This window comes from Gymnogyps californianus, chromosome 7, assembly GCF_018139145.2.
Source record: "Gymnogyps californianus isolate 813 chromosome 7, ASM1813914v2, whole genome shotgun sequence".
In the NCBI taxonomy this organism is placed as follows: domain Eukaryota; kingdom Metazoa; phylum Chordata; class Aves; order Accipitriformes; family Cathartidae; genus Gymnogyps; species Gymnogyps californianus.
The window spans coordinates 3,865,609-3,880,665 of record NC_059477.1 but is presented as its reverse complement, the minus strand read 5'-3'; the positions used below and the strand labels follow the sequence as shown (position 1 = coordinate 3,880,665).

Genomic DNA, 15,057 nt, shown 5'->3' with positions numbered 1-15,057 from the left:
AAATGCCTCCCATAGAGCTGCATGAGGAAAGTGAGAGTAGAGCTGATAAACAGCCACAGACCAGCAATTCATTCCCTCCACTTTCCTTTTGCTTTACATCATGCCTTGCACCTCCTCAAACATCATTTGCTTAGCTGAGGTGGAACATCAGTTTTCACCTGCTGCTAAGGATCATTCAGTGATAACTCAGATAACTTTGTAGCATATGTGTAGTTGATCAGAAATGCTCTGGCCAATTAGCTTTTTTTGTCAAGGAATCAGACTTTTTAAAAAGTAAATGTTGCTTTTTTAACAAAAAGGTTGTGAACTATGGAAAACTATCCATGGAAAACTTTTACCTTTAAGATGAGCACTCAAGAAATCCAGAAATGCTTCTGGTTTGCACCCCAAACCACATATTTTTTTGATCTGGAAACGATGCTGTGCTAATTCATGGGAGCTTTAGCACAGATGCCTTATAGCACTGAGCTTCCTCAGCTGTGCAGCATTTCCCAGGATGCCTTCCCGTCGTGTCTTGTCTTGTGGTAGGGCGCTGATGTACCATGGGAGGCACTCGGCTTACAGAAGATAACGGGAAATGATGGTCGTCAGCCAAACCAGAGGTGCTGCAGTGCAGAAGTTTCCCTGAGTGCAATGATTTTCATTTTAGCTGAAGTAGTCAAGTTTACAGATTTCTGCCCCAAAGTTTAAATTGTCACTAGGCATGTTGTTGAAACCACAGGTAAGTAATTAAGGCATGTCACAAGATGATTTCACTTTCTGCTGGCTTCCTGCAGTATTAATTCCATAGCTCAGATCTGCAGCAATGGAGTCATCATTACAAGAATAAAGGAGAGAATGTGACTCTCAGTCACTGCATCGTGAGTTGGCTTGGCATTCGTCCTGACTCTTAGCATAAATTAGAGCAGCCTGAGGTTTGGTTTAAATTTGTACCAAAGATGGCCAGGGACTGACTCCAGGACTTAAACCAGACTCATACACTCAAGCCAGGTGTGAGGCCAATGAGTGTTACAAGAATTTTTTTCTTGTTCTAACAGGGAAACACACCCAGCCCTCCTGGGTGAGAATGATTGTCCCTTAAACCAAGTCTGGCTTCAGCTGGGTGTTGAAGTACAGAAGTACAGGATGCTGAGTTTATCTTGGAAATGTTGTTGCATATCTCGGTGTTTAAAGGGGTGTGAGTTGGTCCACTGACCTCAGTTGTGAATGGTGCATAGTTGAAAAATCTCATTTGGGCTCTTTCTGGAAAACCTGAGGGTTAAATCAGATGTGAAGTTAAATATAGCAGAGTCAAGTCTGAATAGAAGTCTGAACTTCATGTCCCAGTCCAGACAAATTAAAATGAGGATGAGAACAGATCTGTGTGGCTTAGATCGATTGCTGATAGATAGGAAAGGAATAACGTAGGAATGCCTTCTTTATTAATTTCAGGAGGTAGGAGGATGGATATTCAGCATGAGATGAGCAAAACCAGGAAAATTTCTGGTGCAGAGATCCTGTGCTGGACTCCATGGACCAAGATAAGCCTCTGAGGGCCAGAAAGCTTTAGGATCTTAGTGGAGCAGCTAGGCAATCTGAGCAGTCAGAGCATCGGCAGCACAACAGGCGAAACATGATTGCATGTCAGGGTCGAGAGACAAGTTATTACAGGAATCAGAAGCCACGGAAAGGATTGGTTTTGTACCATATTATTATAACTTGTAACGTGCCCTGCAAAAAGCAGTGGTTATGATCCAGACCTCCAGCTCTTTCCAATAGTTACCATAGCTCAGAGGCTGAGGTAGGCTGTTGGAGAAAGGAAGGATAACCCCACTGAGTTTTTAGGTGGAGTCAATATGGATTTGCGACATGTGCTTATTAATACTTTCCACTTGCACAGTGGTTCCAGATATTCTTTGAAGATTGCTGGCTGTGTGCTAGGCACTGTAGAGTGACCTTCAAGACACCATCCTTCACTTACACATCTGTTAAAATGAGCAATGTTGAGGACAGGGAGGGGCTCCTTCCTCAGAAATGTTTGGGATCCACTCAGCTGTAACACTGGCAAACAGTAGACACCAAGAAGGATGTGCTTGCCCTCGGTTAAGGACATGGTACTGAGAAGGATGATGAGAAACATAGGGGATGGGTGCTGAGGGTTCACCCATTTCTGAGCTAGGCAATCACTCAGAATTTCAGAACTTCTCAGGTAGTCAGGATGTCTGACAAAATGTTTATATTGGTGGATCAGAAGTAACTTGGAGCCATTCTCACCATGGCTATTTGGTGGATCTCCGTTGACTAGAATGCAATTCTTGGTATTAAATAACAGAAATGAGAAAACTTTGCTTATAACCAAACCTGAAACGGAAAGACTTGACTGTCTGGAGTAATGCTACACTTTTCATCATGCATCCAGGAGAGGGCAGAGGTAGGCACAAAAGCTTCGCCTCGCTATTTTGGCCATGGCTGTCACCAGCTGTAAGCTGGTGACTCTTCTCTGATGGTTGGTGCAGGCCCATGGCTTTGATCAGATGGGACCGGGGCTTTCTGAACCTCCTGTACAGAGCAGGCCTGTGGATAACTGCTTTATACTGAGGTTGTTTTCTTTGTGATTCAAAATTGAAAAGGGGCTGTGATTCATTGTTGCTTGAAGTCCTGAGGGACTTTCCGCTGATTTCAGCACCCGAAGCAAGAGGCAGGGCACACCCTGCTTGAGGAGCTCCAGCATTGCAGAGACAGGGCAGTGTGACCATTGCTTCCCTCTCCACAACACTTCACTGGAAGTGTAATCTTTGCACCCTCTTAGAAAGCTCTGGAGCAGCTGCTTGCATGTGGTCAGAGTTCCTCTCATGAGCAAACCGCACTACCCCATAGGATAACAAAGAAGACTGGAGAAAACAATGGATGTTTTCCCATGTGGTGTTTTTGGAAAACTTTTATTTTTTTTCTTCCACACTTCCAGTACAGATATGAGTCTGGACCAGAGCCAAACTTTGTTTTCTCCTGCTTTTTAACCACCCCCTTCCCATGAATTGGGAGCTGCTTTAAGCCATAGACAGGAACCTCTCAGACATCAGTGGCTCATCTTATGGGTCCTACTCTGATTACAAATGTTATTTGCAGTTGTTCCTGGATTGCTGTAATGGAAAGATTTGAACATGACCAATGCGGTGCTCTTCATACAAGAACATGTAATGTTTCCACATAGTAGTTAGTGTCTTTCCGTTTAAATGGGAAAGACAGAAAGAAGGGGGACCAGGATCATGGCAACAAGGAAATGCCCAAAGCAAAATGTTTCTGGTAAGTATGACTCACAAGAGTCAAAATACTTCTCCTTAACCACTGGCCAGCTGAGCAAGAAGAGGAAAAGAAGATAAACAGGACAGGACAACAGAACAGCATCTCTGCAAAGTTTCCAATCCTCCTGCCCAGTCTCTGAACACTAGTTTCCAAATATCTTTCCCTCTTTTACAGCTTATTGGCAAGGACAGCAGGTGCTTCAATAGGATCCTTTCATATTATATTTTTCAGGAAGGTATATTTTATGGGATTCTTCAGGATTAAAGTAAAATCCAAATAAAACTGAGAATAGTAACAGCTTAACTTGAGTACAACTCTGGTAATGATATCCTGATTGCCTATAAGTCTTTAGAAGCATCTGTCCTTCATTTTCTCTGCTAAACTACACACACATGCATATACATATATTTATACACGCCTGACACCTTTAAGAACCAGGGGTTGCAAGTCCAGATTAGACCAACAGTTCACGTAGCTGGTTTCTTGTTTACAAGAGCGGTCGTTGCTTAGTGCTTCAGCAGAATGTATAGAAAGCCCTTTATGAACCAGTTCTCAAGATATTCTGCCTCAGAAAAATATTTCAGCCTGCAGTAGTTAAAGGTCAGCTTCAAGCTGAAGTATATATTAACTTTTCCAAGTGCCTCTGATTTAGAGAACTCTGGATATAGTTGTCATCCATAATTTCTTTATGTCCCTGCTAAGCTGTCAGGCTCATGTACTTCGGTGGTAGGGACTAGCTGTGCACTGCATGGACAAAATGAGGTGAGGGCTGTTTCCTCAGATCAGTGGTGATTAGCAGCTTGAAATGAAAGTTTTGAGTATCTTTTCTGTTTGCAGGCAAGCTGTGAGCAGTTCACTAATCCTCTGTGGGATATTCTCAGTGCAGAGATGCCTGCATAGGAAGATGAGGCTCATCCTTCTACCTGTAGCTCTGTCAGGATACTTTGTGGAAAGCTTTCTTTGAGGCCAGAGGAAACAGGCTAGTGCTATGGTGGACCAAAATACTATCTCTTTCCCTCCCAACAAAAGAGAGCAGTATTTTCTCTGAAAACAACGCAGCCAAGTGTTTTTCTTCCATCAGAAAAAATGATTTTCTGCTTGGTCTCCAGTACTGGTAATATCAGAAACATTCTTCTTTTTTTTTTTTTTCCCAAGCAAGACTGGGATAGCTTACGACATCTTAGAAACATGGACACCAAAAATATAAAGTTTTTGAACTGTTCCTTGACACAGGGTGAGTTTCCACTGCACTTTTAGCCTGAGTTTGAACCCTGACTTCAGCCTCTCCACACAGAGAAGCCTCCGTGGGGGTGGTTTAAGCCAAAGTGAATTCAGCAGGGGGTATAGATAAGAAAAGGATGCTGTATTTCACTCGAGTTCAAATCACCCACTCACAAGTGCTCGTTGTTCTCCATTTCCTTCCCAAGCTGCTCCTTACAGGACAAACATGTTCTCCATAGCTGTGTTACCCATTTGGATGTTCACCTATACCAGTGTAAAAGGGGTAGAAATATTTATATTTAGTTATTTTCCTTTGCAGTGAAGAAAATCAAAACATAAGGATTACAGGGTGTAGGACAGGAAGACTTTTTACTCAAAGTTCAAATCAAATGGCAAATCGTACTGATAGATGAGTGGTACTGATGATCGTACTGAAACTGTCATCGTACTGATGACATTTACTGGTGTCTAAAACTCAATGTATAAATAAAACTGGATAGAAGTTAGAAATTTTTTTTAATGATTTTGGTTGTGGATTTCCTTGGTACTTTTTTTGTTAGGAAACTTAGAACTTAGTTTTTCAGAAGAAACAGTTATCTGTAGGGATCTGCTTAGCAGAGATCCAGATTGTAAGTGAATTTGGAAAGTTCAGTGTCGTATATTAATTCCTGCATCATGCTCACAAGAAAAGCAATGTTGAACAAATGCAGTGCCAGCATAGATTTCATTCTCTTGTTACATCTTAGAGCAGAGACAGATGCAGCCCTGCACGAAACCAGAAATTGGAAGGTACTCCTCTTCTGTAGTATTTCAGACAGGCACTGCAAACACATAACCAAAGAACAGAAATGTAGACTGTATTAATTTTAATGGCTTTTCATCAGAAAACAACAGCCTATCAGCATGTCCTGTATCGGATGTAATACCACAGAAGCAATTAATTAATTAGTATAGCCTGAGATTTTCTAAACTCTCTGATATTAAGCTCCAAAACCTCTGTCAGTCTTCTGCTGACGTTGCCCTGGGAAGCTATTTATTTTGTACCTCTTCCTACTACATAGGATCAAGCGAATTCCTCTGTCTCAGTTGCAAGCCTGATCTCCCTGAATACAAACTGGGAATAGATGAATACAGGAGGAAGCGTGAAGCATTGCTGAAGAAAATCAGTGCAGATGGGTCTGACATGTGACAATACATTTTGCTGACTTTAAGTGAGTCAAATTTAGGGTGGGATTTAATTGTTGTCAGCTCACTGTATGCATGGCACTGCAGTGCCCAGCTGCACCATGTCCTAAATTAATCCCAGCTGGAATTGGGGCTCACAAAAAAAAAGGGATGTGAATAATGGTACAGCTCTAGAAGCAGCTAATAGGGGCCAAAGTTTTCTCTGTGAAATATCTATGGTTCTCACCCTGGACATAAGTCAAAGTGAGGAAAAGAATGAGAAAATGTAGGGATCATCTGGGTCTGTGTGACTTTCTTAGGTGACCTTGGGCAGGTCCCTCCATTTCTCTGTGCTTCAGCTCATCGTCTAAGTTAGTTTTCTTTTACGTTTTATTCTCCTCAAAGCAGGACTTTGCGTCTTCATAGTTTGTTTTTTTTTTTTCCCTTTGGGTGTGAATGTGGTAGTCACACTCAATAATATTTGCACCAACCTACTCATTAATGTCTAGTCATCTGGTACGGTGCTAATAAATCTTGTAAATAAACAGTAATTTTTGCTAGAAACGTTTATAGTGCTCAGTACATTCAAGGAATCATGGAAGGAAACATCAAAATAAATGTTGTCTTTGTAGCTAGTGGAACTTACAAAAATGATATCTCAACTATAATTTCCTTTTGAAGGAATATTTTCAAGCATCCCATGGAGTGCAACAAGTTTCAAATATTTCAATATCTTTGAGGCGCTGCAAGGATTAAAATACATAGTGCTTGTTGCTCATCGCCTTGTGGCGATATGAAAGATTTAAAATCATGGCAAAGCAAAATATGCTAAATTAATCCTAAACACCACAGCCCTGAAAATGTTGAAACCATCCTTTGCTGCTGCCTGTAATGTTGTGGTTTTGATCCATCAGGAAGTGCTTGCTTACAACCCTAGCAATTTATATTTCTCTTTCGCAAGAGCAAGGCATCATGTTGTCTCGTTCCTGCCTCAGTTATCTCATTTGTTGCTCTGAACTTACATTGCTCAAGCTCCAGTCCCGTTTGCTTCAGCAATGAAAATTGCATACACGAAGCAATACCAGGAACAATACAATCAAATTACAGCCCATTTTGGGGGCGGAAGAGGGGAGATAAAGAAAAAAGGAAAAAAAAAAAAAGCAAGGTGAAGGGAAAGAGACTTGGAAGAAGGTTCAGAGCAACTGTGTGACACTGAAAAGTAAGAAAGCAGAAATTATGTTCTCCATAGAGAAAATGAAAGTTATAAAGAAAATTCTTTCTGCAGTTGAAGAAGATTATAGGAGATTACAGCATTATCTGTAGGAGATAACTGGTATCATCAGGAGATTTACGGGCATTAATTGCATATAAGCAAGTTATTGCTAATGGAAGTTGCAAGGATCATCACTCGTTCTTGGGAGACTTTCCCACCATGAGTCTTGAGTATGCTTGGTATGCATTTCTCTGCTGACAATTCAGGCATTACTAGGCTGGACTCAGCCTAGATTGTCTCTACTGCAGTCCTAGTACTTCAATATTTAGCTTTAAAAGGAGCTGGCTTTAAACTACTAGCTGAAGTATTGATATGGCCTCACCACTGCAATGCTGAGCTCAGAACAGGGTATGTTTCCTGGACAAAAAAGGACTGAAGGGTAGATGTACTTTAAAAGTGAATCTGATGTAGCTCAGAAATTGCATGGTGAGCTGATGTCTTATGACAAAATGGTATTTCTCCAAGTGGTTAGAAGTAGGAGCAGGCACATCAGTCTGTCTGAGGGTTTTTTTTTTTCCTTTGAAGCTGGAGATTCAGACTGACGTATGTCTACGCTCATGGTCTTTGAGATGACATGAATGAACACGTAGCACCTGCAGGCAAAGAGAAATGTTGCAGTCAAAGATCTAGCTTGGGGAGAAAGCTGGAAACTTCTGAAACAGTAGTCAGAAAGGCGAGCTCAGTACAGCTGTCATTTAAGATGTCTTGAGTGTCCATACTGGGCATCATATGGAAAGTCAGAAGCGTTTGTCCATTGAAATGCATCAAGTAGCCAGGCTGCTAGAAACACCTGAAATCAAGGTAGAGAAAACATTGGGCAATATGGTTGCAAATGTAACCCTGACCACAGAACATGACTGTGTAGACCCACGCAGTTTTGCTTGATGTGAGCCATAACTGTCTAGCTTGGAGACTAGTCACACCAAAACCTTGCCATATGTCTTTCTGGTAGTCTGACCTTGAAGTTAGGATTTGCTGGGTAGTGTAAAAAAGATGGTAACGGGTTGCTTTTTCTAAGCGTCACCCTTATCACATGCAACAGAGCAGGAAGCAGAGCCTGGCTGCCCAGGAGTTTGATAAGCTATGGAGCAGGTCAGTAAACTGGCTCTTCCCAAGCTGCTTCTGTGTCTCTCAGAGTCGCATCATTTTTTCCATGTCGAAAAGCCAGTACTCTTACTGTTAGCACAGACATGCATACAGTGTGCAGTCTCCTTCTTGACGTAGAAAGGAATAATAAGGGCTAGTATCAAGTTTTCTTTCCATGCAGAGCAGAGGGAGAAAGCATACATCTCACTGTGCATTTGCAGATGGTTTCTGCAGTTAGCAGCAAAACTGGGTTTGGGTTTTTTTCCCTTCCAGGGAAGCCTTATGCGGTGAACACAACAGTGTGTCTGATAACATGAAACGGCATGTAACCCCATCTCTAGCTTTGGCCAGAAAAAAGAAAAAAAATATCTATTCGGTGAACCGTGACACCCTGACTTTATCCTAGCTCTTGCTGTTGGTACAAAACACCAATTTGCTGCCCTAAAAAAAAAAGCCTCTCTCGCAAAAAGGAGACACCAAGTGTTTCAGTTGCATCTGAATTATTAAGTGTTAGAACTCTTTCCCAAAGCAAGCGTTCAAAGTCTTTAGCTGATCAGATAAACATTTCACAAATATTTCTGCTGGGGCTGCAAAATCTTTTCTCTCCAGTGTGCCTCAACCTAGGAGAATGAATAAGGACAGCAGATGATGCTGAAGAGATGTGTCTGCTGCGTTTCCTGATTGTGTTAGACAAAACACACATAAGGATTCCCCCCTTTCTTCTCTTGAAATTAATGCTGATCTGACACAACGCTTTCTCTTTCCTTCCCCCTAAATCTGGTATGGCCTCTTGAAATACAGCTTAAAATCTGCGTAGTCTATAAAAGCAGCATCTTTACAGTTTTCCAGCCTCCATCATCTACCAGTGACTGTGATTGTGTACATAGGGGAATCAAAGCTTCCTTTGAGAGGAAATTTAGGCTAAAAAAAGAAGAAATAACAACAAAAGTCTATTATATTTAGTAAAAAAAGGAGATAAATAAAAATATTATTCTCTTGCAAAATCATTACCTCCACATTAAGTGATGGTCCAAGAAAAAGAGCCCCATTGCCTGTCGTAAAATCATATTCATAGCTACGTATCTAGCAGAGATCTTGTCCAAAAGCTTCTTCAGAAGCTGGCACATCGCCTTAAGAGGCCATCACAGTGTTGGCACAGTGTACCTTCTCACTACAGAAATGTGATATATGATAAATGATGCTCAGTGCTTTAAGGGTATTAATTGATTTACTCCCTGCAGAAAACCATTTAGATGAGCTGGGTTCAGATCTCACAGGAAAAGAGCCACTGCAAGTATGAGTGTTGTTTATAAGCAAGTTGGGTCTCGAGGGGCCTATCCTTATCCCTGTCACGTCTGTGAAGCTGCCTGGGAAACATCAGCAAATTGCATGTGCAGCAGATCTTCTTGTAAACACATGAAATCAACTTTGTAGCTCCCAAACACTGGTTTCTGCCCCGGGAAAGACCAGGCGATCGCCTGCAATTCAGGCATCCCTCCAGTTCTCCCTTCTCTTGACAGGTTTGTCACTGTTGCAGCACTGTGACTCTGAGTCTGGAAAGTGCCTGCTAAAATCACCTTTCGAAAAAGATTGGACTCTGGCATGAAGCTGTGTGTGCTGGCCATCACATTGGTCCGCGTGCTGAGTTTTAAGCCAAACTGAAAGCCCAGGCTGCTATTTTCCAAGCTAAAAGCTAAGGTGCCATAGCTTTTATTTGGCACAAAGAGGAACTGCTGCGTGTACTCGCTGGAGGGTACCTGAGGTTCAGAGGTTTCGTTCCTATTCCACATATGGGCAGCAGCAACTCTTTTGGAAGACCTCATTGCAGCTCAGGAGCTAGAAGAAAGAACTGGAGAGACAAGAGCTTGTAGCAGAGAGCTGATACCCTGCAGATCAACGCAACATGGAGCCTGTGAGTGATCGAGATGTTTGCGTTTGGCGCATCAGCAAGGAGAAAGGAATATGCCAAGTAATGAGTACAAAGCTAATGAGACGGGTATTTTGCTTTCTCAACCAACAGCAGGCCTCTGCGGCCGTTCTTTTGTCTTCTCTATCCTCTTTCCATACACAGCCAGTCCACACAAGCTTTTACTGTGGATGGACTCAGAGCTGGCCAAAGCATTTGCAAATTCTTGTCCTGCAAAGTGCCAATACTTTTGCACGTCTGTATGTTTTCAACTTCCAGCTCTGTTTGCAAAATGTATCCATCCTACGCCAGCCTGCGATTTTAGTTGTGTAGTAGATACTGATTGCTCTGGCAAGTAAAAGCTGCTCGCTTGAGACAGGCTGTGGGATAAGACCTCGGTACTGTAAGCATCCTAAAACACAGGCTTTCCCCTTGGGCTTTCAGTAATGCCCCAGGATTGACACTCATAAACAAAATGATATCTGGGATTGACATTGTTCTCTAGATTAGGGTCCTACGTCTGCAAATATTTGCACAAATGTTTATCCCTAAGCACATGGCTGGGCCCATCAGTTTCAAGCTGCTTAACTTGAAACAGCAGGGAGCTGTGCTCGGTTTGGAGGGAGCCCTCCTTTAAACAGCACCAGAGCGTAGAAAAGGCAGAGGGAGAGGAGTGGTCAAATGGATGCACTTCTCTCAGCCTTACTGGCTACCATCATGGCAGGAGAGAGAGCTTCCAGTCTGCATCCAAAGTGTTAGCAGAAGGTGATAGAAAGCCTAAATTGTGGGATGGCCAGGCTTTGTCCCAGAGCACCTTGGATGGACTTGAATAGCTGTATTGCACAAGACCTTTCTGTTTCTAACCCTGCTGGGAGCAGCCCCTGCCTCGGTGCGCAGTGTGTTACAAAGCGTGCCCTTTCCTGAAGGTGTTGCCTAGATCCCACCGTGTTGGCTGATTCTCTCAGTCAAGGGTAACCTCATCAAGTGTACGTCAGCTCACGAGCCCAGATACACAACGGAATTTCAGCAGTTTAAGAAGTTACCACTCATCAGCTGAGGTGCAGATAACTGGCAGGGTGTGCTCACAGCCTCCGCACCCGGGAGGGAAAGGAAAGGCCAAAATCTCCAGGAATGGGACAATGCTGCTTCCCCACTGGACAGTAAATTGCTGTGGCTCAGCAGACAACAGTGGTGGCTTGTTACGCTGGCATACACAACCCCAAGTCTCATCCCAAAGCCTGTGAAGACATAATGCACAATGGTGTACAAAAAGGGTGTTTGGTTTTTAAGTTTCATTTAGCTTCTAGATAGGTGAAAGATGACGCCCACGAGCGATTTCTGCAGAAATGTGTGATGTAGCCTGTAGCCAAGTCACTGGGGCGTTCTAACCACTAATTTCTTTTGGCCAGCATTTTACCCACTGGCCTCACTTCAGTGAAGTAGTGAAGCCAGCACATACTCTTACTTGGGCCACAGGTTCTCATGACAAACAAGAACAATATTACTAATAACTTACTAAGGAATATTTATGACAAGTTTAATTGCTGCATGTCTTTTCTGTCTGGGTTGTTTAAATTATTTATTTCTGTTAAATATATCAGAATATCTCAGATACCTATTTACTTTTAATAGCAGTAAGAGAAAAAGGGGATGATGCAAACTTCTCCAAATAACAGGAAAGTCATTTTTACTGTGTTTGGCTATTCTTCATTTTCAGTAGGCAGTACAATGCAAAGGAGCCAGATAGGTTCGAGAGCACATACTACTTGCAAATAAAATTGCTTGCCTCTAAACCTCGGACGAGAGTGCCTGTTGGAAATGTGCAGTTGCAATTTATGAAACAGGAAACAGATGTATTCTGTATTGTAACCCTCTGTGGTTTGGAGTGGGGAGGTAGGAAGGGTATGATAGCTAAGGTCAGAGATATACTGCAAAGTAAAGGACTATTAGCTCAGAGAATAATAAGTAACACTTGTCACTTACTGCCATGCTTTCCTCTGTGGGCCTTGGAGTGCTTTGCAGACAGCAACTAATTAGCCATTGACCCCTCTGCCTCCAATTTTTGATAGGGATATGAAGACCATGATTCGGTGGTACGGTAAATCCAGCTCTCAGGTTCCTAGCACTAGATCAAAACATGATGACAGAGTGATGCAAAACAAGACAATCCAGTGTAAAGTCACTTTTGTACCTCAAAAATGTTCTAAAAAATGCAGCTGGGTGAACTCTGTGTTGGCAAGTGTTACGCTGCTTTAGCAATTGTCTGATTTCTGACAGCCAGGCGAAAGCTAGCATAAAATTATGAAGCCAGGCTAAATTCCATCTCATATACTCTGGATAATTTGCAAAAATGTGATTGTGTGAGCTGGCATGATGAGGGTTACGTCCACGATGCAAGTCCATAGATCTGGTTCCAGTTACCATGGAACTGAGGTCTGCAGGACAAAGGTGACAATTTGCAGTCCCGACTCGGTGCAACCGGGCTCATAAAAGTAGTTTTTGGCCACCCAAGGACAGCTGCTGAGCCTCTTGCTTCGAAATTGCTTCTGGGTGGCCTTGGGCTTGGCTTTGTCTGTGTTTTAAAGGTTAGCTGGTCTAATTGCACTCGCTGGCCCTCCCGCTGTGGACAAAATTTACACTGGCAAAAGATCCAGCTGAAATAAGCGTTCAGGTGCACTACTCAGTACAGCAGAGCTGCTGAGGCTTAGCAGGTATGTGTCAGCTGCCCTGCATTTACTGCCTATGTGCGTGCTCGAAGCCTGCCCAAATTGCAAAGTGACACAATGTTGATTAACCTATAATGAAAAGTGATGAAATTAATGCATTTTGCCTCAAAACTGGGCGCAGTTAAAACTATACCTGCCTGGCTGTTTGCCTCGTCACTCTGCCAGAGATTGTCTACCCAGAGCAACATTAGCAGGAGACAATATGTGCTTATCTTAATTTATGGGACGGTGAGGTTGTGTTGGGGATGAGAATGTCTTTGGCCAGCACAGCCCAATTCACAGTGTCACCGAGATGTGATTCAGCAGGGTATGTACGCATGTAAGTTAACGCAACAAGCTTGTGCTCACGTCCGCCTTGCTGAGCTTTTGCTCCAGACACGCCAGCCTTTGCCTGGGCACACGCCTTTTCTTTGCTGATGGGGCATATTTGGAGATGACCCACAAAATGCTTCTGGCCAGCGATTCATCTCCAGTGGCAGCTTTATCTAACATGCATTAATATGTACATCATGAGTATATTCAGCCTTTAAACTGCTGGCTAGACTACACCTTTGTGAGACCGCATTGTGCTGCTGTCCCCATTAACAAACAGAGCAGTGAGGCACCAAGGCAAGAAGCCCTGGTTCTTAAGGGCTGAATTGTCCCGCCCTCGGTGCTCTGCTGCCTACCACCCTGCTATCCTACTGGCAAAGGAAAAGAGAAAGTAGATAGGAGAGGTGTCTTTGGATATAGGCTACACCAGCTGCTGGATTGCAGCTTCCCCGGAGTTCAGAGCTCAGCAGGAGCTCTGAGACCCAGCCATTCTCCCAAGATATTGCCTCCGCAGCATCAGGGTCTCACAGAGCTTAGCAGGCGATCCAGGAGCTTGCAGTTTTCTTCAGAGGCAAATACCATTGCTGAGCTATGTCTTGCAGCTGTGAGAGGCAGGGACACCTAAATCCACCCTGTTTTTGTAATTGGTGGTATACCTATCTCAACAGCAAAACAAGAAGTTGGGGAAGTGGCATGCCGTCCCATACCTCTCCACCATGCACACGACTGCCTGCTTCTCACAGCGTCGCCACCGGTTATGCTGCCAACTCTGCCCGCTCTTACATCCCAGCTCCATAGCAAAGCAGGGATACAAATGGATCTGAAACTTATTTTAGGCTAAATTTCTGAGCGACTGGCGCCTTTCTTCTCCTAGCAGCTCCAGTGGACTTTGTTTAAATTCCCCGATTTTTTTGTACTGTTGGAAACAAATTTTTGAGTCTGCTCTGAAAAGCAAAGCCATGTTCCCAGAGCCTGGGGACTAGCAATGTGTGAGATGATGGGAAAAGTAAACAGAGCTCTGCGGGGAAGAGATTTTACCTGGGCTTTGATTTCTTTTCTGTGTCCAACAAGAAAGGATGTAAGAACTTGACCTAACTTTGACTTCTCTGTCGGCAAGCTCAGACGGCATATTGGGAAAGTGAGGTCAAGCAGAGGTGGGCAGCACCAGCGCGACACCAGAAGCAGAGAGAAGGAAATTGGCACATCAAGTTGTTTTCTTCCTTCGCACCAAGCGAGAGCAATTGGGGGGAATAGGTTGTTGCAACGTAGGAAAGCGGAAACAGATGCAATCTCTGCTCCACCACAGCCAGCCAGCGCTGCAATCGGCCACGGCTCGGGAAGGGTGTGCAGTGGGAGCCGCAAGATGCCCGAGGATCAGAACAGGGCAGTTGAGGTCACCAGGGTGGATTTCAGAGTGAGAGCTGGCTTGTGTTGAAATGCTATGTGATATTGCTGTGAGAATATGAAACAAAGCCATAGTTGGAGCATTTGTTGGTGTGTTGCTAGGCAAACATTTAAAAAACAATCATATTTTGCAAACTGATTCCTTCTTGTCTTTTTTTCCTTTTTTTTTTTTTTTTGTGAGGCCCTTAATAAATTGTCCAGGGCAGACTGTGATTTTTATCACCATATCTGTTCTTTGCTGTTGCTGTGGCTGAGCACTTACCAACTTCTCAAATCACCCATGAGTTAATTTTCAAAACATTCACCCAGGTATTTGGTGCATTGCACTTCAATACATGGTCACATCAGTTCCTAAGGCACAGGAATTGTTTCTTCTCCACGAGAACAGGCTGAAGGAAATCAGTTTTCACAGTTGTATTGCCGGTATGAATTTTCCTCTGTGTGGGGATTGGAAACCCTTATTTCTTAGACATTATTAAAGAAAGTGCAATCTGTTCCTCACAGTAAAAGAATAAATAAAACATCGAGTGCTTTAAATTAAACACACCAGATCAAAGCTATTTACTTTATAAGATTACTTTGTGAGTGAATTTAAGCTACTTGTCAAATATCAGGATTATGGCCGTGAAACAGTCCTTTTTTTTCTTTCATGAGTGGTGGAAGTAAACCTGGATTCAGCCTTT

General features: G+C 43.1%; 1 long non-coding RNA gene across 3 annotated transcripts in view; it reads left to right on the top strand.

Annotated features, from left to right (window-relative positions):
- Window positions 1-15,057, top strand: part of LOC127018528 (uncharacterized) — a 94,859-nt gene that overhangs the window by 69,820 nt on the left and 9,982 nt on the right. The gene's annotated exons all lie outside the window — the stretch shown is intronic.